The 24,556-nt window shown below is 45.6% G+C and overlaps 1 protein-coding gene across 1 annotated transcript in view; it reads left to right on the top strand.

The window, feature by feature from the left end:
• SPOCD1 (SPOC domain containing 1) overlaps positions 1–24,556 on the top strand; it is a 235,509-nt gene that overhangs the window by 14,424 nt on the left and 196,529 nt on the right. The gene's annotated exons all lie outside the window — the stretch shown is intronic.

Here is a 24,556-nt window from a genome sequence, read left to right as displayed (position 1 = left end):
TGCACATTATGGCTTGCTTACCTTACAAAGTGCCCAGCTCCAGCAATTCAACCGTCCACATTCCCATCATTTTCTCGCCGGTGCTTTTGGCTCCTGGGTCTGGAGTCTTTGTCTTGATTTGTTGGTATGATGTAACTCCCATGCATATGTGTGCACGGTTCCCACTATACAATTTGTAAAGAGTCGGGGAATAGATTTTATGGCAGGAGAGATGTAGAGTGTTTCTTCTACCATAAATACCTAACTCCTAGAATTTTTTACATTTCAAGTTTAATTCTCCTTTAGGCAGGGTTCACACTGCTGCGATGCGGGAACGCTGCGAATCTACTGCGGGTTCCCTCATTGCATGCCTCCCGGAGGCAGTTCACACTGCCCTATGCGAACTGCTGGGAGTGTCAGTGAAAAGTTAATGACACTTCCAAATCAGTTCGCATATCGCAGTGCGATCTGCAAACTTGGACAGGAATCGGATCGCATGGTGTGAACACCCATGCAATCCGATTCTGCTGCAGACCAAAAAAAGGGTCCTGTGCGAGTTTGGGCCGGATGCGATGCGAATTCAGCCATACTATCTGTATGGCTGAAATCGCATCGCACAGAGATTGCATGTGATTTGCACTGCAGTGCGGTGCGAATAACATCCGATCTCGTACACCGCAGCAGTGTGAACCCAGCCTAAATAGCTGACAATAACCTCTATAATTTAATTCACAGACACTTCTGGTATGTGACTATGCATTCTGAAATTATGTGTGAGCAGATGTTGTGGTAGCCATGCTGTGAATTTAAAGTTGAACTATAGGCAAATCATTTTTTTTGTTATTTTGTGTAGAGCAAGGATAGAGTATAACTCCTGTTAGATTTTTTTCGCCTTCTCTGTCCCATTTTGGAGATTTCCCCTCACTTCCTGTCCCATAACCAAACAGGAAGTGAGAGAAAAATTCCATGGGGACCCCCAGGTCACCAGAACTAGTGTCTCCATTGGAGCATTTTCCCTCTATTATTTCTCTGGGGACAACCCATAATTTGGGTTTTCTTTTACTTTCACTTACAATGATAATGGTAAACAGGAAAAAAAGAGAGGATGAATCTCCCTAACTGGGGTACAGACAGCAATAAAAACCTGACAAGCATTTTTATCCCTCTCCACTCTATCCAAAGCTAAAAAAAAAATGTTTTACCTTTAGTTATACTTTAATCCATTGTTCATGAGAAGTACGCATTCAAAGTATACATGAAAAATGTGGTAGACTGTTATGAAAATGGAAATAAAAAAAGCATTCACTAACATATGTGGTCATTATATGAGTACATCTATCATCCTGGCAGTTTGATATCTGATCAATGCTAATTAGATATTGGTTGGCTTTCAGACTGTTTTTGCTCCTGGTATATAGGGTAATTATTTTCATATTCTCTAAAACAGTCTAATCTGCCATTATAACAAACTAATTTTGGGAACCTTTAGAGACCAGCTGGTCTGACAAACATCACAGTTTTTATTGCTTTTAGTGGTTTGCAGGGATGCCAGGGCTGTTATCAAGCTTGTCCCTTATCCAACCGCATTTCTGAAAAATGCACATTTAGCAGCGAATAATCACAGATTGGTGCATTAGAGTAACACGCAGAAAAACACATATTTCTGTGTATTACTGTAGCACATAGCAATGGTAAGTGTGGTTTGTTGTTGATCCATTCATTGTGCATGGCAACCTAATGCACTATAGAGTGGCAGCCAGTGCATGTGGTGTATGTTGCAGTGCTGGGGGTTAAATATCTGATTTATCTTTCGTTCATTGACGGACACAGCTCCAGTAATCTTGACTGTAGGAGAGGACTAGGCAGAACTTTACAGTTCCGCCCGGGGGGGGGGGGGGGGGGGGGAGGGTCCCTCTGGTAATAACTCCTCAGCCTGCTTCCTGCAGCTCAGTTTTTTTCTGCCTAGTGAAGGCGAAGGACCTATGCTCCCTACCGGTCCTGGGGATTTTTTCTGGATTTTTGCCTTCTGCGCAAGATTTTAAGATCCTGTGATCTTCTAGCAACACTCAGCTGGGTGACAGGCTGGATAATCTAGATCCTTGTAGTCTCCCCAGCCTGGCCATCTTGCATGTGCAGGCCTTAGCTACGCGCTGGGTCGGCCACGACATGCCCCTCAGGCTCCAGTGGAGGCCGGTAAGCACAATGCTCTGGGGCACACATATGACCGGACTACCGATGTCTTTGTCACAGTATGCCGTGGCCAGCATCCACCCCGTACTGCTCGGGTGTGGGTCTGCGATGGGATGTCCCCAGCTTGTCCGGATGGCAAGTACAGCTCGTCCTGCCTTGGTGGGATTGAGCAGCTGGGCATTCCCTGGGAGGTCGATTAGGGGGTCCCTCTCCTCCCTCTCTTCTATCCCTGTCCCTACTTTACCTCCCCCCCACTGTGGAGGATGCTGCATGACTGGACTGCTGAGCGGTGTGTGTACCTAAGCCAGGGGTCCTCCGGGGGGCTCTGATCCTGGATTGGGGCTGCGCTGGCTGTCTGTGTCCCTGGTCTGTCTGTGGTCTCTCTGCTGGTGTCGGTGGGCTCTGTATGTGCTGCCGCCAAAGCGCTGTCTGCCGCCATTATCTCTGTTCATTCTCTGTGTACAGTTATTGTCAGCCATTTTCTGTAAGCCCCTGTGGAAAGCATGGTCGGCAGCCATTTTCCCGAAGTTTGGCAGCCATTTTCCCTGTGATTGTCCCTTATACAGGGAACCCAGCGGCCATTTTTTGTAGCCTCAGCAAGGTTTTTCTCCTCAGTGCTGGTTCCTGTACCTCAGAACAGCGCGTTTTTTTTCTCTGGACACCTGGGAGCTGACACTGGACAGGCTCCTGTAACAGCACGGCGAAGCACTTGGTCGGGGTGGTGAGTCCGGCGGTTGGGGCCACTCAGTCTGCTGCAGCTAGGAGGGTGGGATTGAGCATCTTGTCCTGAGTCCCCAAGGGTGGTGGACAGGGTGGGTCAGCATGGCATCAGAAACTGGTGTTTCTTCCCCAGATCTCCCTGCTATTGCAACCGGCTCGTTTGCAAACAGTGCAGTGCCTTTGGATGCTTTGTAGGTGGTCCTTGAAACGTTTGTTGCCAGGGTGGAGGTGATGTGCAGGCGCAGAGGTGGTAAAAAATGGCCCCTGCCCCCCGTCCTCCGGGGAGAGTTCTGACTCTCTGACTCGGGTCCGGCAGTGACTGGCGGCCCCTGCTTTGATGTGTTAGAGGACGCTGACCAGGACCGATCAGACAGTGAGGATGATTTCCCGTCTGGGTCCGCGCAAGACAAAGGGCTAGTTGGAGCACTTATCACAGCTGTGCGTGATACCCTGAAAATTCAGAATACAGCAGGATCCTCTGCTGAAGTAGCGGTCCCTTTTGGGTCCTGTAAGCCAACCCGTACACCTAAGGTGTTTCCGTATCTCAGGGGTTGACAAATTTGCTTTGAATTTAGGAGCCAGTTAAAAAAGTTAGGAGCCAGTTTTTTTTTTTTTTTTTTTTTTAGAGTGGTATGGTTTGTCAGCTCCCGGGGTAAGGCCACTCATTTTCACCCCCTATCCCTAACTCACAATGGAGCACCCAGTCAATAACTCCATTGAAACGCTGTTACATCAGGGTTATGGGCTGACCAGAAAGAGTAAGGCTGGCAACAAATGGAACTGGCTGGCACTGGCAGGTGGCACTGGCAGGTGGCACTGGTTGCCACTGGCAGGTGACACTGGTTTGGAACTGGCAGGTGACACTGGTTTGGAACTGGCAGGTGACACTGGTTTGGAACTGGCAGGTGACACTGGTTTGGAACTGGCAGGTGGCACTATTGGCACTGGCAGGTGGCACTGGTGGCACTGATTGGCAGGTGGCACTGGTTTGGAAGTGGCAGGTGGCCCTGGTTGGTGATGGCAGGTGGCCCTGGTTGGCGGCGGCACTAGTTGTCACTGGCAGATGGCACTGATTGGTGGTGGCACTGGTTGGTGTTGGCAGGTGGCACTGGTTGGCAGTGGCACTAGTTGTCATTGATTGGCGGTGGCACTGGCAGGTTTCACTGATTGGTAGTGGCAGGTGGCACTGATTGGCAGTGGCACTGGTTGGCACTGGCAGGTGGCACTGATTGGCAGTGGCAGGTGGCACTGGCTGGCACGTGGAACTGCCAGATGGCATTGGCAGATGACACTGGTTGGCATTGGCAGGTGACACTGGCATTGGCAGGTGACACTGGTTTGGAACTGGCAGGTGGCACTATTGGCACTGGCAGGTGGCACTGGTGGCACTGATTGGCAGGTGGCACTGGTTTGGAAGTGGCAGGTGGCCCTGGTTGGTGATGGCAGGTGGCCCTGGTTGGCGGCGGCACTAGTTGTCACTGGCAGATGGCACTGATTGGTGGTGGCACTGGTTGGTGTTGGCAGGTGGCACTGGTTGGCAGTGGCACTAGTTGTCATTGATTGGCGGTGGCACTGGCAGGTTTCACTGATTGGTAGTGGCAGGTGGCACTGATTGGCAGTGGCACTGGTTGGCACTGGCAGGTGGCACTGATTGGCGGTGGCAGGTGGCACTGGCTGGCACGTGGAACTGCCAGATGGCATTGGCAGGTGACACTGGTTGGCATTGGCAGGTGACACTGGCATTGGCAGGTGACACTGGTTTGGAACTGGCAGGTGGCACTATTGGCACTGGCGGTGGCACTGGCGTGTGGCACATGATTGGCAGGTGGCACTGGTTTGGAAGTGGCAGGTGGCCCTGGTTGGCGGGGGCACTAGTTGTCACAGGCAGATGGCACTGATTGACGGTGGCACTAGTTGGCACTGATTGGCGATGGCACTGGCAGGTGGCACTGATTGGTGGTGGCACTGGCAGGTGGCACTGGTTAGTGGTGGCAGGTGGCACTGGTTGGTGGTGGCAGGTTGCACTGGTTGGTGGTGGCACTGGTTGGCGGTGGCAGGGGGCACTGGTTGGCGGTGGCACTGATTGGCGGTGGCAGATGGCACTAGCAGGTGGCACTGACTGACGGTGGCACTGGCAGGTGGCACTGACTGACGGTGGCACTGGCAGGTGGCACTGGCAGGTGGCACTGGTAGGTGGCACTAATTGGTAGTGGCAGGTGGCACTGATTGTCACTGACAGGTGACACTGATTGGCGGTGGCACTGGTTGGTGGTGGCAGGTGGCACTGACACTGGCAGGTGGCACTGATTGGCGGTGGCAGGTGGCACTGATTGGCAGTGGCACTGATTGGCAGTGGCAGGTGGCACTGGTTGGTGGTTGCAGGTGGTATTGATTGGCGGTGGCACTGGTTAGCACTAGCAGGTGGCACTGATTGGTGGTGGCACTGACACTGGCTGGTGGCACTGATTTGCGGTGGCAGGTGGCACTGATTGGCGGTGGCACTAGTTGGCACTGGCAGATGCCATGGGTTGGCGCTGGCAGGTGGCACTGGCAGGTTTCACACGGAGCACTCTGTTACTAAAAAGTAACAGAGGAGCTGTCAGAATTGAGCTTAATGTCGGAATGGGCGGTACCCAGCCGGGGTGTGAAACTGACAAGCAACAGAGAGGCGGATATGTCAGATTTGAGCTTGATGTCAGGGTGGGCGGGACCCGGCCGGGGTGGGCGGGACTCAGCAGCTATCAAACACCGGCCAACGATTGGGCTGCTTAAGAAAAGGAGCGGGGCCACATACACATAGCGGCCTGCCCAGATTCCATTGGCTGGTGTTTGATAGTTGCTGGGTCCCGCCCACACCGGCATCAAGCTGAAATCTGACAGATCCTCCTCTCTCCATTGCTTGTCAGTTTCACACACTTAGCGCGCGCCGCTGAGTGTGGAGGAGGGAGGAGGACGGCAGTCAGTGTTAATGCTGCTGCATTTCTGGGGCATCAGTAGTGAGTGGGCTGGTGGCAGCTTAGGCGCCAGGTTGCGATTTCTTGTCGCATTGGCGACCTGGCACCTGGGGTTTGTCGAGCCCTGCCGTATCTGACTTATTTTGATAAGTTCATATACAAGGGATGGGGAAGTCTGCACCGGACCTTTTCGGTCTCAAAAAGAATGGCGGTGCATTACCCCTAACTAGCAGACCAGTTAGTGCAAGGCCTTAAGTTTGTCTGTGACGCGGCCCTGGATATGCTTCCCTTGCTCTACAGAGCATCAGTTTCAGCAGTGGTGCTGCGGCACCTGATTTGGCTGAAATGCTGGTCTGCGGATTTACCCTTCTTTGGTGAGCGGCTATTTGGAGCCTTGTTGGATGACATTATTAAGAATGTCACAGGTGGGAAGAGCACTTTGCTCCCACAGTCCAGGAAGAGTAAGGAGCCACGTCACAGGCAAGGGCCCTCATTTTCCACTCAAGAGGCTTTTTCACCCGCCCCAGGACTTCAGCAAAACGCTCCGTGTCCGACGGCGACTACTGAGGGACTCGCAAGCCTAACAAGCCTGTGAGCAAAAGTGCTACCGCATGAAGGTTTGCCTCCGCCCATCACCCGGGGTGATAGTACCTGTACCGACGCTGGATAGGTTTCAGGGATTCTACTCCAATCTGTTTGTAGTACCCAAAAAGGAAGGGGGTACGTCCAATCCTGGACCTCAACAGCTTTGTGAAAGTGCAAAGGTTCAGGATGGAATCAGTTCGCTCTATGGTCACTGCACTCCATCAGGGGGACTTCCTGGCATCCTTGGACATCAGGGATGCATACTTACATGTACCCATATGCCTCAGGCATCAGAGGTTTCTGCGATTTGCAGTCGGGGAAGAGCACTACCAATTTGTAGCTCTCCCTTTTGGCCTGGCGTCAGCACCCTGGGTCTTCACCAAGGTAAGGTGAGGTTATTGGTGAACCGCAGGTGGTCGTCGCTACGTTTCTGCATGTGAGTCTTGGATCTCATGGTAGCCACTTTCGAGGTGGTACCGTACGCTCAATTTCACACTCGAGTCTTGCAGAAAGAGATTTTGTCAAAATGGGAGAAATCTCCGTTATCCCTGGATTATCTAATTCGGGTGATAAAAAACAACACAAGATACTAGTGCTTTAAAAGATACTGGTGTGTCCTTTTCAGATCAGTCTGTATCGTTCATTAAAATAAATTCAAAAACAGTTTTTATCAAAGCAAGATTTTTTTTAGAAAGTTATCTGAGAAAACAGTACTTGGAATTTGCTGAAAATCCAGAAAGGTTGCTTGCTGTCCTTAGAGGATGGGGGATGTATGTGCACAATCACCTGCGGCAGCTGCTTCTTTAGAGTGAAGTCATCTCATGAATAGGATACCAATAAAAGAATATATAGAAGAACGCTGTCTACGAGCCAGTCTGTGTCTCTGTGCATCACAGAACACAGCGGAGCTTCCCCTAGCGTGCTGTGGAGGAGGATTGATCCAGTAGCAGCACCAGCGAAGGGGAACAGTGATTTGATTATCAAACAGAGGACAATAATAATTATGGATGTAAGTGAGACTTTTATTGATTGTATAAAATAAATGCACTTTTTACTAATTTGGCGCTCTTCTATATATTCTTTTATTGGTATCAAATTCGGGTGAGCCAGTTAGTCAGGGATTCCCTGCTCTGGTGGCTGAGATCTCCGACCCTGTGGTTCGGGAAATCGTTACTTCCTCTCCATTGGAAGGTGGTGCCTCTCCACATGGTCAAAGAGGCTACAGGGGCGTCCGGTCAGGATCCAGATGGAAAACACCACGGTGGTGGCGTATGTCAACCATCAAGGGAGAATAAGAAGCTTGGCTGCAGCACGGGAGATCGCTCACATCCTACAGTGGGCAGAGCAGCACGTGCTGTCCCTGTCGGCCGTATACATTCCGGGCATAGAAAACTGGCAGGCGGACTACCCAAGCTGCCAGATGCTGGACCAAGGGGAATGGTCGTTGCATCCGGATGTATTCGGGCTCATTTGCCTAAGGTGGGGCTCACCAGATGTGGAAGGTGCAGAGGTTTGTTTCCAGGAAAAGAGACCCCTGGGCGGACACGTCAGACACGTTGGTGGCTCCATGGGGGCATTATTGCCTGATTTATGCCTCCCCCCACTAAAACTCCTGCCACGCCTGTTTCGGTGATTCTGATTACCCTGGATTGGCCTTGACTTCCTTGGTACACCGACCTAGTACATCTGGTGGCGGATGTTGCTTGGCGGCTGCCGATACGAGAGGACCTTTTATCGCAAGGTCCGATACTTCATCCTGCTTTACCATCACTGGTTTTAATGGCATGGCTGTTGAAAGTGGTTGTAAACTCTTACAAACCACTTAGACCTACAGGTAAGCCTAGATTAAGGCTTACCTGTAGGTCTAAGAAATATCTCCTAAACCTACATGGTTTAGGAGATATTTACTATATTTATTTAAAAGTGACAGCTGTCTACAGCGCATGCGTCTTCCATCTTCTTACGGGTATTGCTGCTCCGGCCACTCACAGCGCCGGAGCTTGCGCGCACTATCGCCGGCTGCTAACGGCGATATGCCGTTAGTGGCGGCTCCCGTGCTCATGCGCGGGAATGACGTCATCGCTGCTCCCGCGCTGTGAGTGGCCGGAGCAGCGATACCCGGAAGAAGATGGATGCTCCGGACTACAGGGGACAGCGGTGACATCGCTGGCTCCTGTGTCAGGTAAGTGACACATAATGGGCTGCTATGCGATGCATAGTAGCCCATTATGCTTTACTTTTGCAGGGAGACAAAGAATAAGTAATCCCATCAGGGTTTACTTCCTCTTTAAAGCCAGGTACTAAGGGACCGAGGGCTGTAATTTCCACTATGCTGAGGGCACGGAAGTCATCTTCGTGGAAGATTTATCATTGTATGTGGAAGGCCTACATCTTCATGTGTGAGGAGATGGGGTGGTGTCAGTGCACATACTATGTTTCCAGGATCCTGCTGTTTTTGCAGTGAGGAGTAGATCAGAAACTTGCTTTAAGCACCATCAAGTGCAGATATCTGCCTTGGCTGCCTTCTTTAAAGTCCCTCACGTCGACTCACTCATTGGTGAGTACATTTGTGCAAGGGGTTCGACACGTAGCCCCTCCATAGTAAGAAGAGCCGGCAACACTGTAATCCTTGAAGTGTCGTTTTTTGGTACATCAGAGTGGCAATAAAACAATGAAGTTGACGCGTTTCGACAATAGCCTTAGATGTAGCCCCTCCTGTTCGACCACTGCTGCCTCCATGGGATCTGAATCTGGTGCTATCGGTTCTTCATAAACCACCATTTGAAAAATATTAGGGAGGTTCTCTTGCTGACTCTCAGAAAGCAGTCTTTCTAGTGGCTATTACATCTGCCAGGAGAATTTCTAAATTTGAGGCCTTGTCATGCAAGTCTCCCTACCTGGTTCTCCACAAGGATAAGGCGGTGCTACGTCCGCAGCCCTCTTTACTTCCGAAGGTGGATTCGGCTTTTCATCTAAATGAGGACATCGATCTACCATCCCTATGTCTTAAGCCGACACATCCGAAGGAAGTTGCCTTACATTCCCTGGACGTGGTCCAGGCCCTACTGTCTGCTACGGCTCCTTTCCGGAGGTCAGAATCTCTATTTTGTATTGATGGCTGGTCCGAAAAAGGGTCTGGCGGTCACGTCGACCACCATCTCTTGGTGGATCCGACAGATCGTGGTTCAGACTTATGCCTTAAAGGGTCATGTACCCCCCGTTCCTGTCACAGCACATTCCACCAGGGCGATTGGAACCTCCTGGGCTTTCCGACATCAAGCGTCTGTCTCCCAGGTGTGTAAGGCGTTTATTTCCCCATTCTGATGCTCGGTTTGAACTTTACCATGTCTAGATGTCTAAATGCATTAAGTTGCTACCATGTGATTGGCTGATTAGCAATTTGTGTTACCAAGCAATTGAATAGGTGTACCTAATAAAGGGGCCGGTGAGTGTATTTTTAAATAATATTCAGGGCTTGTCACGATAAGGGGTAAGGCTGGAAGAACAGTTGCTGTAGCAGTAGTGGGACTACCATCGACTAGCAGTACACAGGCAGTCACCCTGGTGGATGACGTGGGCTCACCTGAGTTAAAGTACTAACCGTTGTTTACCAAAGCTCGTGATGGTGGAGATGGATTTTTCTGCCTGTCAGTACCAGGTCACAGGTCCTCAGGATCGCCCCACAAGGATGTGAGCAAGCTGGGGTCCAGTAGCTGGCAGGTAGGGATCAAACAGAAGCGTAGTCAGTAAACAAGCCAAAGGTCAGTAATGCGCAGTTGCCGGTTGGGATCAGGGAGAAGCGTAGTTGAATAACAAGTCAAGGGTTGATAACAAGTGTTAGCAAAATATGGACGGCAGCAGGCTTGCCGACCGCCGACTGTATATATACGTCAGCAGAATGGCACGGCTGGGCAAAGTAACGTACCTGTACTGCTAGCCCATCCCCCAGACAGTTAGAAACACGTCCCAGGACACACTTAACTCCTCCCTGCCCCCTAGTGGTTAACCCCTTAACTGCCAGTGACATTTTTACAGTAATCAATGCAATTTTATGGCATTGATTGCTGTATTAACGCCAATGGTCCCAAAAATGTGTCAAAATTGTCTGATGTGTCCGCCATAATGTCGCAGTCACAATGAAAATTGCTGAACGCCGCCATTACTAGTAAAAAATAATAATTATTAATAAACATGCCATAAATCTATCCCCTGTTTTGTAGACGCTATAACTTTTCCGCAAATCAATCAATAAGCGCTTATTGCGATTTTTTTTTTTTTTTTTTTACCAAAAATATGTCAAAGAATACATATCTGCCTAAACTGAGGAAAAAAAAGTTTTTTTTATATATTTTTGGGGGATATTTATTATAGCAAATAGTAAAAAATAATGCGTTTTTTTCAAAATTGGCACTCTTTTTTTGTTTATAGCGCAAAAAATAAAAACCGCAGAAGTGATCAAATACCATCAAAAGAAAGCTCTGTTTGTTTGAAAAAAAGGACGTAAATTTAGTTTGGGTACAACATCGCACGACCGCGCAATTGTCAGTTAAAGCAACGCAGTGCCACATCGCAAAAAGTGCTCTGGTCAGAAGGTGTAAATGCTTCCGGAGCTGAAGTGGTTAAAGTTGTATTTTTTTTTAAATAACATTTTTTAGAAAATCGCATAAGTAAATACTATTTGATTTCACAACGGTTATTTTAACAAGATATTTCTCACACCCAGCATAAGCATACTTACAATTACAAACCAATGCACATTCTTCTCCTCCTCTAGAGTATAGCGATACCACGTGTTTTTGTCATTGCCTAGATGCATATAGGGGCCCAAAATTCAATGAGCACCTTCAGGTTTTCAATGGGCATCAATCTTTCATGAGATTTTCGGACTACCTATCAAGTTCTTTCAGGCCTTGAAGTGGCAGGATAGAGAAGCGGCCACCAAATTAAGCCCTTTTACAAAGTAGACCCTCCAGCATATTTAATTGGAGGCATGGTAAATCTTTTTATGCTCATATGAAATTTTAATTTATATTCTTTGCACACAGCTGTCACTTAATAGCATATTTCTCACACTCAACCAGGACATCCAATGTGCAGCCTTTGTTTATATGTATGTGTAGCGGCGGCTTCTGAAGAGCACGCGCTATGCGGTTTTTCTAAAATTAACATTGCCTAAACTGCAGTTTGGTTTGGGTGTAATTATCTAAATTGGGCTTCAGCATCAGTCTGACTGGACTGTGGGATGTTCAGCCTGGCCAGAGGGGACACTGTCTCTTCTGGCAGGCATGGAACTATGGTCTGGTCAGGTGCCTAAGTTACTCTCTCGGAGCCTGCCCAGTGGGAGGGGCGTTCTCGCTGTGCTTTCTGGGAGAGGGTACTTAAGGTGCGGAGATTACGTGGTTCGGGGTTCTGGTCCAGTATGATGTGCTGACTACACGGTCCTGGTCCTTATGACCAGCCACCAGGAAGGCTATGGCCTGGAGCTGCGGATCCACCCGAATTTAATGTCTCTGGGCTGGCTAGCCGTCTCCGGTTAGGGAGAGACCCAGTGTACTTCGAGCATTCCAGGGGAGGACTCTTCAGAAGAACACCACGTACAGATTGGTTTTCTTAGCAAGAGCCTGGAAGAGCTGAAGTAACCGAGAGAATCCGGTCTTGTGCATGCAAGCAGGCTGAAAGATCCAGGTATCCTACAAGTGTTCTCAAGCTTAGTTTTCCTACGGGTTTTACAACAACGTCTGTGGCAGAGACATTATCTTGTACATTTCTACAACAACATCTGTGGCAGGGACTTGTTCCTAAGTAAGCACCAAGTTGGCTGCTAGGCCTTGTGCTTCCTAGTAAGCCTGTCACTGATCGTCTGTTCCCTGTTTTAGGGAAAGACAACCAGTGATGTCACACACCAAGCCATGCCCCCGTACAGTAAAAAAAAAACACACACACTTAACCCCTACACTGCCCCCTAGTGGTTAACCCCTTCACTGCCAGTGACATTTTTACAGTAATCATTGCATTTTTAATCGCACTGATCGCTGTATTAATGCCAATGGTCCCAAAAATATCTCAAAATTGTCCGACATGTCCGCCATAATGTCGCAGTCACAATAAAAATCGCTGATCGCCGCCATTACTAGTAAAAAAAATGAATAAAAAAGCCATAAAACTATCCCCTATTTTGTAGAAGCTATAACTTTTGCGCAGACCAATCAATAAATTCTTATTGCGATTTTTTTTATTTTTTTTTACCAAAAATATGTAAAAGAATATGTATCGGCCTAAATGGAGGAAAAAATATGTTTTTTTAAATATTATTATTATTATATTATTAAAAGTAAAAAATATTGCTTTTTTTTTTCAAAATTGTCGCTCTATTCTTGTTTATAGCGCAAAAAATAAAAACCGCAGAGGTGATCGAATACCACGAAAAGAAAGCTCTATTTGTGGGAAAAAAGGACGCCAATTTTGTTTTGGAGCCACTTCGCATGACTACTCAATTGTCAGTTAAAACTGCGCAGTGCCGAATCGCAAAAAGGGGCCTGGTCCTTTAGCTGGAGAATGGTTCATAGCTTAACCACTTCAGCCCCGGACCAATTATCAGCCTAAGGACCAGAGGACTTTTCGCACTGCACTGCTTTAACTGGTAATTGCGCGATCATGCAATGTTGTACCCAAACAAAATTTGCGTCCTTTTCTTCCCACAAATAGAGCTTTCTTTTGATGGTATTTGATTGCCTCTGCGATTTTTATTTTTTGCGATATAGATGGAAAAAGACCGAACATTTTTAGAAAAAAATATATTTTCTACTTTTTGTTATAAGAAAAATCAAATAAACTCAATTTTAGTCATACATTTAGGGCAAAATTTATTCAGCCACATATCTTCAGTAAAAAAAATGTCAATAAGCGTATATTTATTGGTTTGCGCAAAAGTTATAGCGTCTACAAACTAGAGTACATTTTCTGGAATTTACACAGCTTTTAATTTATGACTGCCTATCTAATTTCTTGAGGTGCTAAAATGGCAGGGCAGTACAAACCCCCCCAAATGACCCCATTTTGGAAAGTAGACACCCCAAGGAAATTGCTGAGGGGCATGTTGAGCCCATTGAATATTTTTTTTTTGTCCCAAGTGATTGAATAATGACACAAAAAAGAAAAAAAAGTTTACAAAAAATTGTCACTAAATTATATATTGCTCACACATGCCATAGTTATATGTGGAATTGCACCCCAAAATATATTCTGCTGCTTCTCCTGAGTACGGGGATACTACATATGTGGGACTTTTTGGGAGCCTAGCTGCGTACGGCACCCCGAAAACCAATCACTGCCTTTTCGGATTTCTAAGGGTGCAAATTTTTGATTTCACTCCTCACTACCTATCACAGTTTCGAAGGCCATAAAATGCCAAAATAGCAAAAAACCCCCCCCAAATGACCCCATTTTGGAAAGTAGACACCCCAAGCTATTTACTGAGAGGCATGTTGAGTCCATGAAATATTTTATATTTTGCCACAAGTTGCAGGAATATTACAATTTTTTATTTTTTTTGCACAAAGTTGTCACTAAATGATATATTGCTCACACATGCTATGGGCATAAGTGAAATTACACCCCAAAATAAATTCTGCTGCTTCTCCCGAGTACGGGGATACCACATGTGGGGGACTTTTTGTTGAGCCTAGCCGCATACAGGACCCAGAAAACCAAGCACTGCCTTCCGGATTTAAATATGAAACGCTACCAAAAAAAAACTGTTAGCGATCGCAGGGATCAGGCCTGACTCTGCGAACGCTGCAGTTATGTGTTTAGTGTTTTGTAAGTGACAGTGATCGATCGATACTGCACTTGGGTGGGCTGGGCGGAGGGGCAAAACGCAGGTGCTAGCAGGTATCTGGGCTGATCCCGCTAACAATGCGTTTTTTTGGAACCCTAAACTGCTGGGGACGATAGTATAGATCTGATCAGATTCGATATTGATCTGTTCAGATTCTATACTACTACGGGAGTTTTATGCTTTGCGTGTGGGTGTTAGCGGTACGGGCACTAACCTAGCGCTGCCTGGGGCGACGCAGACCCTATCTGACCCTAAAACCTAATTGATATCACCCGCCGGGTGATCAGGGGGTTAAACTTTTATTGGGTAATAAATGGCGGGTGCCCTGATGCTATAAAAAGCAAACTAACTGACCAGAGTCATCCGTAACACTTATACGGTGATCACTGGTGAAAGGGTTAACTAGGGGCAATCGGGGTTAAAATTTTTATTAGGTAGTATATGGGAGTCCCTGACGCTATATAAAAACCTGACGGGGAACCTAAATAACTAACTGGCTAAGCAGCGTCACCAGTGACACTTATACGGTGATCGCTGGTAAAAGGGTTAACTAGGGGCAATCAGGGGGTTAAAACCATTATTGGGTAGTATATGGGGGTACCTAGCGCTATAAAAACCTGGCGGTGAACCTAAAAAAATAAGTAGCTGCCTAGCGACACTAATGCAGCGATCAGAAAAATGATCGCTTAGTGACACTGGCAAAAGGGGGTGAAAGGGTTAACTAGGGGCAATCAGGGGGTTAAAACCATTATTGGGTAGTATATCTGGGTACCTAGCGCTATAAAAACCTGGCGGTGAACCTAAAAAAATAACTAGCTACCTAACGGCACCAGTGACACTAATGCAGCGATCAGAAAAAACGATCGCTTAATGATACTGGCAAAAGGGGGTGAAAGGGTTAACTAGGGGCAATCAGGGGGTTAAAACCGTTATTTGGTAGTATATGGGGGTACCTAGCGCTATAAAAACCTGGCGGTGAACCTAAAAAAATAACTAGCTACCTAGCGACACTAGTGACACTAATGCAGCGATCAGAAAAATGATTGCTTAGTGACACTGGCAAAAGGGGGTGAAAGGGTTAACTAGGGGCAATCAGGGGGTTAAAACCATTATTGGGTAGTATATCGGGGTACCTAGCGCTATAAAAACCTGGTGGTGAACCTAAAAAAATAACTAGCTACTTAGCGGCACCAGTGACACTAATGCAGCGATCAGAAAAACGATCGCTTAGTGACACTGGCAAAAGGGGGTGAAAGGGTTAACTCTAGGGGCAATCAGGGGGTTAAACCTTTATTGGGGGGGGGGTAGGGGGCTACCCTGGACCTAACACTAACTGCCCTGACAGTTTTTACTGTCAAAACTGACACTAAATGCAGTGATCAGAAAATAAATGATCACTGCAATCAGTGACACTGTGACTGGGAGGGGGAGGGGGGAGGGGGCGGATCGGGGGGGTGATCAGGGGGGGGGGGGTTTGTGTGCATATGTGTGCCTACATGTCAGTGTAGTGTTTGGTGCACTTACTTTCACTGTTCTCCTCGTAGTCCGGTCAAAAAGACCGCCCCGAGGAGAATGACATCACTTCCTCCCTGCCTGTGTTTACTATACACAGCGGGGGAAGCTTCTCATTCGCCAGGAGTGATCGAGAGGGGATGGCCAGAAATCAACGGCCATCCCCTCATCCCAGATCGCTCCTGCAGCGAAACGGACTGCCGCATCCAGCGGGAGGGGGTCCGATTGGACCCCCCACCCGCTGGAAGGTGAGCACGTACATGTACGTGCTTGTGCCTGTCGGTGCCATTGCACCAACGCACATTGCCATGCGGCGGTCCTTAAGTGGTTAAAGTGGTTAGTGAAAAAATACTGTGTTGTGGCCACTAGATGGAGCTGACAATCACAGTAAATACATTTTTATTTTCTGTTATCATCAGCTTCATCTAGTGGCCATATTTTGATAATTCACTCTGTTCTGTATGAATAACATCAGACCTGGAGAGAAAACAGCCTAATAATATTTGATTTGCCCCATTCACACATAATGAATGTACATGCTGTTACACAGGATGAATAGCTCTACTATTTTTTTTTTTTTACCCTCCCAAGATTAAGACTGTATTTAACTGTGCATCAACTAACTATTGTAATAACTATGAGATTATCTCAAAGTTGTAAGGATATTAAACCCATTTCCAGGCGTAATTGTTTGCACAGCATGTGTTAAACTATGGATGTGCATCTTATTATCAAAATATATGCATTCTTGATGGTCTAATGACTTATATACTGTAGAAGGATCAGTTGATTTACTGATGGAAGGATGCCTGCTGATTTTTCATTAACAGCAGCAAACATAGAAATATACAGTACATATATTATATTAAATATATTATAGTAGTATATATATTGGCACCCGTTGGCTGGTGCAGTTTCACAAAGGGGTCTCAGTGACTGCTACCTCTATTTTCCTGCTGGCCAGGGGTCTGTGCTAGGCAGATAAAAAAAATGAAGGAGAAGGTGGCAACTAGCCTGCACCAGCTGACAGGTAAGCATTCCAGCGGTGTAAGGAGAGTGTTTTATAACAAGGGCAGTGTAGGCGCTATAGTCAAGATTTGCAAGGTCTGCTTTCAATTCCTAATAGCTGTTCTAGGAATAAACACATTAATTCTATTTTTTTCACCATCACTAATGTCAGCATTCTTTTAACTGTGATTTGAAAATGTTGATCGTACACATTTGTACATGTAGTGGTATGTATGGTATATATTGTGGAGGCGACATGTGCAAAGATGAGAATAAAAGGTCAAATTTAAGTAACTTAATGGATAGATGGTCAATTTTTATGTTTTCTGTGACATGAACCTGTTCAACAAGGGGCCCTAATTGGTAATATGTCATTGTTTTTCAGTGACCGCATGTGTTCCTTTAATGCATCGTATAAAGAAACTGCAAGCTGTTTATTTGACAGTTGCTTACCCCTTTCTTCTCTGCATTATACTACATCTTGTCAGGAGGGTTAACTCATTTACATGATGTCACTTGGTAATATCGCTGCATTACAGCATGTCTTCTCTTTATGACTCAGGAGGAAGACTTTGTCCAGGCAAATGGTGTCAAAGTTGTATTTTATGTATGTATTATATTTTTTCTTGTCTTACCTTTATTTAGGTTAATCTTTGTTGCAAAGACATCAATATTTAAGGTCATGATGGCTTTTGCAATTAGGAAAGAAAGATTTTCAATGCACCGACCCATATTTACAAGCTTGTGAACCACAATTTAGCATTCATTTTAATTGCACCTTGAAAAAAACATTGTTTGATTTGCGGAACAAGTAAATAGATAGACTTGAATGCTTGTTGAATTAAATGGATGCAAATAACCGAGAAGCAACTTCTGCTGTGTTTTAAAATTAGTTTTTGAGAAACTTTGTATGATTGCTCTCAGAAAAGGCAGATCTGATTAGGTGACATAATCCTTGAAGGTTATAATTCTAAACAACTAATTAAATGGCATTTATTTTGCTCTTAACTCTTTTACAAGCAGAGCCCATTTATACACAGATGCTTAGTACAAATTTAGCAGCATCAGTGTGCTCATTAGGTAACTTTTTTTATCCAAAAAACTAATTTATTGTAAAAGAGAACCAATAGCATGGCGTCGTACCCATCAGAACGTACATAGGTAGTGTCCAGAGTATTACATTGCAATGCACAATTAACAATCAGATCCCGTCAGGGTATGTACAGTAAGGCTCCATGCACACTGAAGCTCAAAAAAGCTATTTCTGGACGCCAGATTGCTGGCAGAAAACGCTGGTTGAAAAACCTGCTTTTAACAGCGTTTTATACTAGCGTTAATGAGCGTTAATGAGCGTTTTACAGCGTTAGCGTTAATGGGCGTTTTTTATAAAAATACACAGAGGACACTCCAAAAATCCCACAATGCATTGAAAAATAGAATGCCGAACACTAATGAACGAGCGTTAATGAGCGTTAATGAGCGTTAATGAGCGTTTGTCGTTTTTTGCCGCTGAAAAACGGCACTTTGAACGCGAATTTCTGGCGTTCAGAAAAAAGCCCATAAACTCCACTGCTCATTAAAGCTGAAAAACGTCCATGTGTGCATGGACACATAGGCTAACATAGAGTGGAGTTTATGGGCTTTTACAAAAAACGCCCAAACTCCAATAAACTGCAGTTTATCAGCTTCAGTGTGCATGGAGCCTAATGATATAATCACATAGCATCAACATTCAAGTAGATAGTGGGTGTTGAGGACAGGAAAAACAATGGAAACAGGCAATGTCAACATGTAGACAGGTGAGCATGGGGGGGGGGGGGCACCACAGAGGGACCACAGGAGGCCTACATGTAACAATGCTTCCATCTAGGGTGGGATGTCAAACAGAACAGTGAGTACACCCCTCACATTTTTGTAAATATTTTTTTTTATATATTTTCATGTGACAACACTGAAGAAATTACACTTTGCTACAATGTGAAGTAGTGAGTGTACAGCTTGTATAATATATATATTATTTATATATCTGAGGATCTAAAAAAAAAAAAAAGAAATGTTGCTCTACATAAAGATGGCCAAGGCTATAAGAAGATTGCTGAGACACTGAAACTGAGCTGCAGCATGGTGAACAGGACAGGTTCCACTCAGAACAGGCCTTGCCATGGTCGACCAAGGAAGTTGAGTGCACATGCTCAGCATCATATCCAGAGGTTGTCTTTGGGAAATAGATGTATGAGTGCTGCCAGCATTGCTTCAGAGGTTGAAGGGGTGGGGGGTTCAGCCTGTCAGTGCTCAGACCATATGCCACACACTGCATCAAATTGGTCTGCATGGCTGTCATCCCAGAAGGAAGCCTCTTCTAAAGATGATGCACAAGAAAGCCTGCAAACAGTTTGCTGAAGACAAGCAGACTAAGGACATGGATTACTGGAACTATGTGCTATGATCTGATGAGAACACGATAAACTTATTTGATTCAGATGGTGTCTTGCCTACAGTCAAGCATTTTGATGGGAGAGTCATGGCTGCCAGCACTGGGGAGCCACAGTTCATTGAGGGAACTATGAATGCCAACATGTACTGTGGCATATTGAAGCAGTGCATGATCCACTACCTTTGGAGACTGGTCCCCAGGGCAGTATTCCAACATGATAATGACCCTAAACACACCTCCAAGATGTCCACTGCCTTGCTAAAGAAGCTAAGGGTAAAGGTGATGGACTGGCCGAGCATCTCTCCAGACCTAAACCCTATTGAGCATCTGTGGGGCATCTTAAAACGGAAGGAGGAGGAGCGCAAGGTCTCTAATAACCACCAGCTCCATCATGTCCTTATGAAGCAGTGCAAGAGGACTCTAGTGGCAATCTGTGAAGCTCTGGTGAACTCCATGCCCAAGAGGGTTAAGGCAGTGCTGGAAAATGATGATGCCCACACAAAATATTGACACTTTGGGCCCAATTTGGACATTTTCACTTAGGGATGTACTTACTTTTGTTGCCAGCGGTTTAGACATTAATGGCTGTTTGTTGAGTTATATTGAGGGCACAGCAAATTTACACTGTTATACAAGCTGTGCACTCACTACTTTACCTTGCAGAAATTGTCATTTCTTCAGTGTTGTCACATGCAAAAATATAATAAAATATTTTCAAAAATGGGAGGGATGTACTCACTTTTATGAGATACTATATATATATATATATATATTTATATATATATATATATATATATACAGTGGTGTGAAAAAGTGTTTGCCCCTTCCTCATTTCCTGTTCCTTTGCATGTTTGTCACACTTAAGTGTTTCGGAACATAAAACCAATTTAAACAATAGTCAAGGACAACACAAGTAAACACAAAATGCAATTTGTAAATGAAGGTGTTTATTATTAAAGGTGAAAAAAAATCCAAACCATCATGGCCCTGTGTGAAAAAGTGATTGCCCCCTAAACCTAATAACTGGTTGGGCCACCCTTAGCAGCAACAACTGCAACCAAGCGTTTGCGATAACGTGCAATGAGGCTTTTACAGCGTCCTGGAGGAATTTTGGCCCACTCATCTTTGCAGAATTGTCCTAATTCAGTTACATTAGAGGGTTTTCGAGCATGAACGGCCTTTTTAAGGTCATACCACAACATCTCAATAGGATTCAGGTCAGGACTTTGGCTAGGCCACTCCAAAGTCTTCATTTTGTTTTTCTTCAGCCATTCGGTGGTGGACTTGCTGGTGTGTTTAGGATCATTGTCCTGCTGCAGAACCCAAGTTCGTTTCAGCTTGAGTACACGAACAGATGGTCGGACATTCTCCTTCAGGATCTCTTGGTAGACAGCAGAATTCATAGTTCCTTTTATCACGGCAAGTCTTCCAGGTCCTGAAGCAGCAAAACAGCCCCAGATCATCACACTACCACCACCATATTTTACTGTTGGTATAATGTTCTTTTTATGAAATGCAGTGTTCCTTCTACGCCAGATATACTTGGACACACACCTTCCAAAGAGTTCCACTTTTGTCTCATCGGTCCACAGAATGTTGTCCCAAAAGTCTTGGGGATCATCAAGATGTGTTGTGGAGAAATTGAGACGAGCTTTGATGTTCTTTTTGCTCAGCAGTGGTTTTCTCCTTGGAACTCTGCCATGCAGGCCATTTTTGCCAAGTCTTTTCCTGATGGTGGAGGCATGAACGCTGACCTTAACTGAGGCAAGTGAGGCCTGCAGTTCCTTGGACGTTGTTGTGGGGTCTTTTGTGACCTCTTGGATGAGTTGTCGCTGCGCTCTTGGGGTAATTTTGGGCGGCCGGCCACTCCTGGGAAGGTTCACCACTGTTCCATGTCTTCGCCATTTGTGGATAATGGCTCTCACTGTGGTTCGCTGGATTCCCAAAGCTTTGGAAATGGCTTTATAACCCTTTCCAGACTGATAGATCTCAATTACTTTCTTTCTCAATTGTTCCTGAATTTCTTTGGGTCTCGGCATGATGTGTAGCTTTTAAGGATCTTCTGGTGGACCTTACTGTGTCAAGCAGCTCCTATTTAAGTGATGCCTTGATTGTGAACAGGTGTGGCAATAATCAGGCCTGGGTGTGGCTAGAGAAATTGAACTCAGGTGTGGACAACCACAGTTATAGTATGTTTTAACAAGGGGGGGCAATCACTTTTTCACACAGGGCCATGATGGTTTGGATTTTTTTTCACCTTTAATAATAAACACCTTCATTTACAAATTGCATTTTGTGTTTACTTGTGTTGTCCTTGACTATTGTTTAAATTGGTTTGATGTTCCGAAACACTTAAGTGTGACAAACATGCAAAGGAACAGGAAATGAGGAAGGGGGCAAACACTTTTTCACACCACTGTATATATATATATATATATATATATATATATATATATATATATATATATATATATATATATATATATATGCAGGGGTTGACAAATTTGCTTGGAATCTAGGAGCCAGCTTAAAAAGTTAGGAGCCAGGTCCGTGACGGCGATCCGGACCTGTCCCTGGCCTGACATGGAGACGAGTGAGGGGAAGATAGCAGCGCCGCCGTCGCCGCCCCCCCGTCTCCAAGTCATTGCCCATAGCTCTTAGAGGGACATTTTATTAATTTTTTTCAAATGACAATTTTTTTTTCAATTGCATTTTAGTGTAAATATGAGATCCGAGGTCTCTCTGACCCCAGATCTCATATTTAAGAGGACCTGTCATGCTTTTTCTATTACAAGGGATTTTTACATTCCTTGTAATAAGAATAAAAGTGACACAACATTTTTTTTAAAAGAACAGTGGGAAAAAAAAAAGTTAAAATAAGCAGAAAAAATAATAATTTTTAAACGCGCCCTGTCCTGCCCGCATATAAAATCGGTGTTCGAACCACACATAGGAGGTAGCGCCGTGATCGGTAGAGCGAGAGCAATAATTCTAGCCCCAGACCTCCTCTGTAACTCAAAACGTGCAACCTGTAGAATTTTTTTAAACGTCGCCTATGGAGATTTTAAAGGGTAAAAGTTTGTCGCCATTCCATGAGCGGGTGCAATTTTGAAGCGTGACATGTTGGGTATCAATTTACTCGGCGTAACATTATCTTTCACAATATAAAAAATAATTGGGCTAACTTTACTGTTGTCTTATTTTTTTATTAACTAAATTATTTTTCCCAACAAAAGTGCGCTTGTAAGTCCGCTGCACAAATACGGTGTGACAGACAGTATTGCAACAACCACCATTTTATTCTCTAGGGTGTTAGAATAAAAAATATATATAATGTTTAGGGGGTTCTAAATAAAGGGAAGAAGAGGCAGGTAATATAAAACAGGCAGAGGCATTGCTGGTTTGTCATACCAACGGCGACCACAAGAGGGCGCCAGATTCCATAAGGAATCATAGGACCGCAGAAGGCCTCAAAGCCGCGGCCTAAATTTTCGGCCGCCGGCGGAACGGCCCGACGCGATCACGCTGGGGGGGTCCACAGAGACAGGATACCCCCAGCTGTGCTGCCCCAGGCGCGAGGTCGCTATTTCTAGTCGCCAATGCGACCTGGCGCCCGGGTTTTGTCGAGCCCTGTATATATGTGTGTGTGTGTGTGGGAAACTGCTAAATATTGAATAGAAGACACAGAGCCCCCAGGGCAGTATCATACAGCACAGGTGTTTGGTTACTTGAGCCATCTATCCCAGATTTTATTTTTCAAGGAGCAACCTTTACCAAGAGAGTTTTTGTGCATGAGTGTAGAGTTAAACTCTGTCAACCAGACTTGAAAGGTAGGGGGAGCAGCCTGCATCGAGTGACGCGCTACAAGCTTCTGTGCACTTAATAGAGTTTCATGTAGAAAAACATTAAAAAACTTGTCTGCATCAGGATCTGGAAGGAGGCTGACTTAAAACGGTTTAGGGTCTATTTGGAGTGGACAAATCATCCAGTCATCCGTTCATGCAGGAACTTAATGATTTGTATTACCGGCAGGTCCACTGCATATGAAAAAGGGTGCCTGCAGCATCTAAGCATCTGAGACATAGTAGCTGCGGTCTGGGCGATATCTAGAGACCTGGAGTGGAGATACGCTCTATGTATAATATATAGTTTGCATTAATCAGATAACTTGTTTGAAGCAAATTTGGTGCCTTCCAGCACCTCATCCCACTCTCCCTGTCATCCAGAATCCCAACATCTCGCTCCCACTGAGATTTGGCCCTATAGGCTATGCAGGTAGCTGTGGGGGTATGCAAAGCAGAAATCAATTTGGTGGGTTCCGTACCTGGATTCCGTACCTTTGAGAAGTGGAGAGTAGGAACTGTGTCTGGGAATTGGGCATGGCGGAATAACATATGGTTCGGTAGATCAAATTCCTCTTTCGGGGTTTGGAATGTCCTTGGGCCTGTAGGTGTGAGTACCTGATGAAGGTGGAGGACCCCTTTAGAGTCCCATAAATCAATACTAGGGATGGAAGTAAGTTCAGATAACTGAAGATGATGCCTTATGCTGTGTATACACGACATTTCGACAGATTTGTTCCAATTCGACAATGTGTGGGCTTTTGCTGCTGAAAAATCAGATGGACTTTAGATTTAGAACATGTTTCAAATCTTTTCGACGGACTCGAGTCCGGTCGAAAAATCTGTTTGTATGCTAGTCCGACGGACGAAAACCGGCGCTAGGCAGCTATTGGCTACTAGCTATGAACTTCCTTATTCTAGTCCGGTGGTACGTCATCACGTTCAAATCCGTCGGACTTTGGTGTGATAGTGTATGGCCAAGTCCGTTCTTTCGGAAAGTCCATCGGAACTCCGCTGAAAAGTCAGTAGGGAAGACCGTCGGACCTAGTCTGCCGGAAAGTCCGATCGTGTGTACACAGCATTAGGGGAATGTGCATGTGGTAAGCAGCAGCGCTGATCTATTTCAGGGAAAGCTCCCAGGCACACGTATGGTGTTGCAGCAAAGGCTTGTGTGAAGTCAAGGATTCCGACTGCGCACCCACTCGATCACCTGTAGGGGGGAGTATAGCACTTGGTTTGACTGTCTGCAAACTAACGTCTGGTAGTGGTCAGATTCAGTCTTATCTAAGTGGTAAAAGTGGGACAGTTGAGCTGCCAGATAATAGGAGTGTAAGTCAGATAGGGCAGTCTTTCCCACAGTGGTCAGATTCTTAAGTGTAAGCCAGGGCAGTTTATGTCTACCCAAACCCCGATCAATGATTTTAAAGATTTTAAGCATGAGTAGCACTTGGGAGTGCCAAAATATATATATAAGCACTTGGGTAGAAGAATCATT

The sequence above is a fragment of the Lithobates pipiens genome, unplaced genomic scaffold (assembly GCF_037356315.1).
Source record: "Lithobates pipiens isolate NorthernLeopardFrog02 unplaced genomic scaffold, aLitPip1_a1.2 Scaffold_16, whole genome shotgun sequence".
In the NCBI taxonomy this organism is placed as follows: domain Eukaryota; kingdom Metazoa; phylum Chordata; class Amphibia; order Anura; family Ranidae; genus Lithobates; species Lithobates pipiens.
This window is presented reverse-complemented; position numbering and strand designations above follow the sequence as displayed.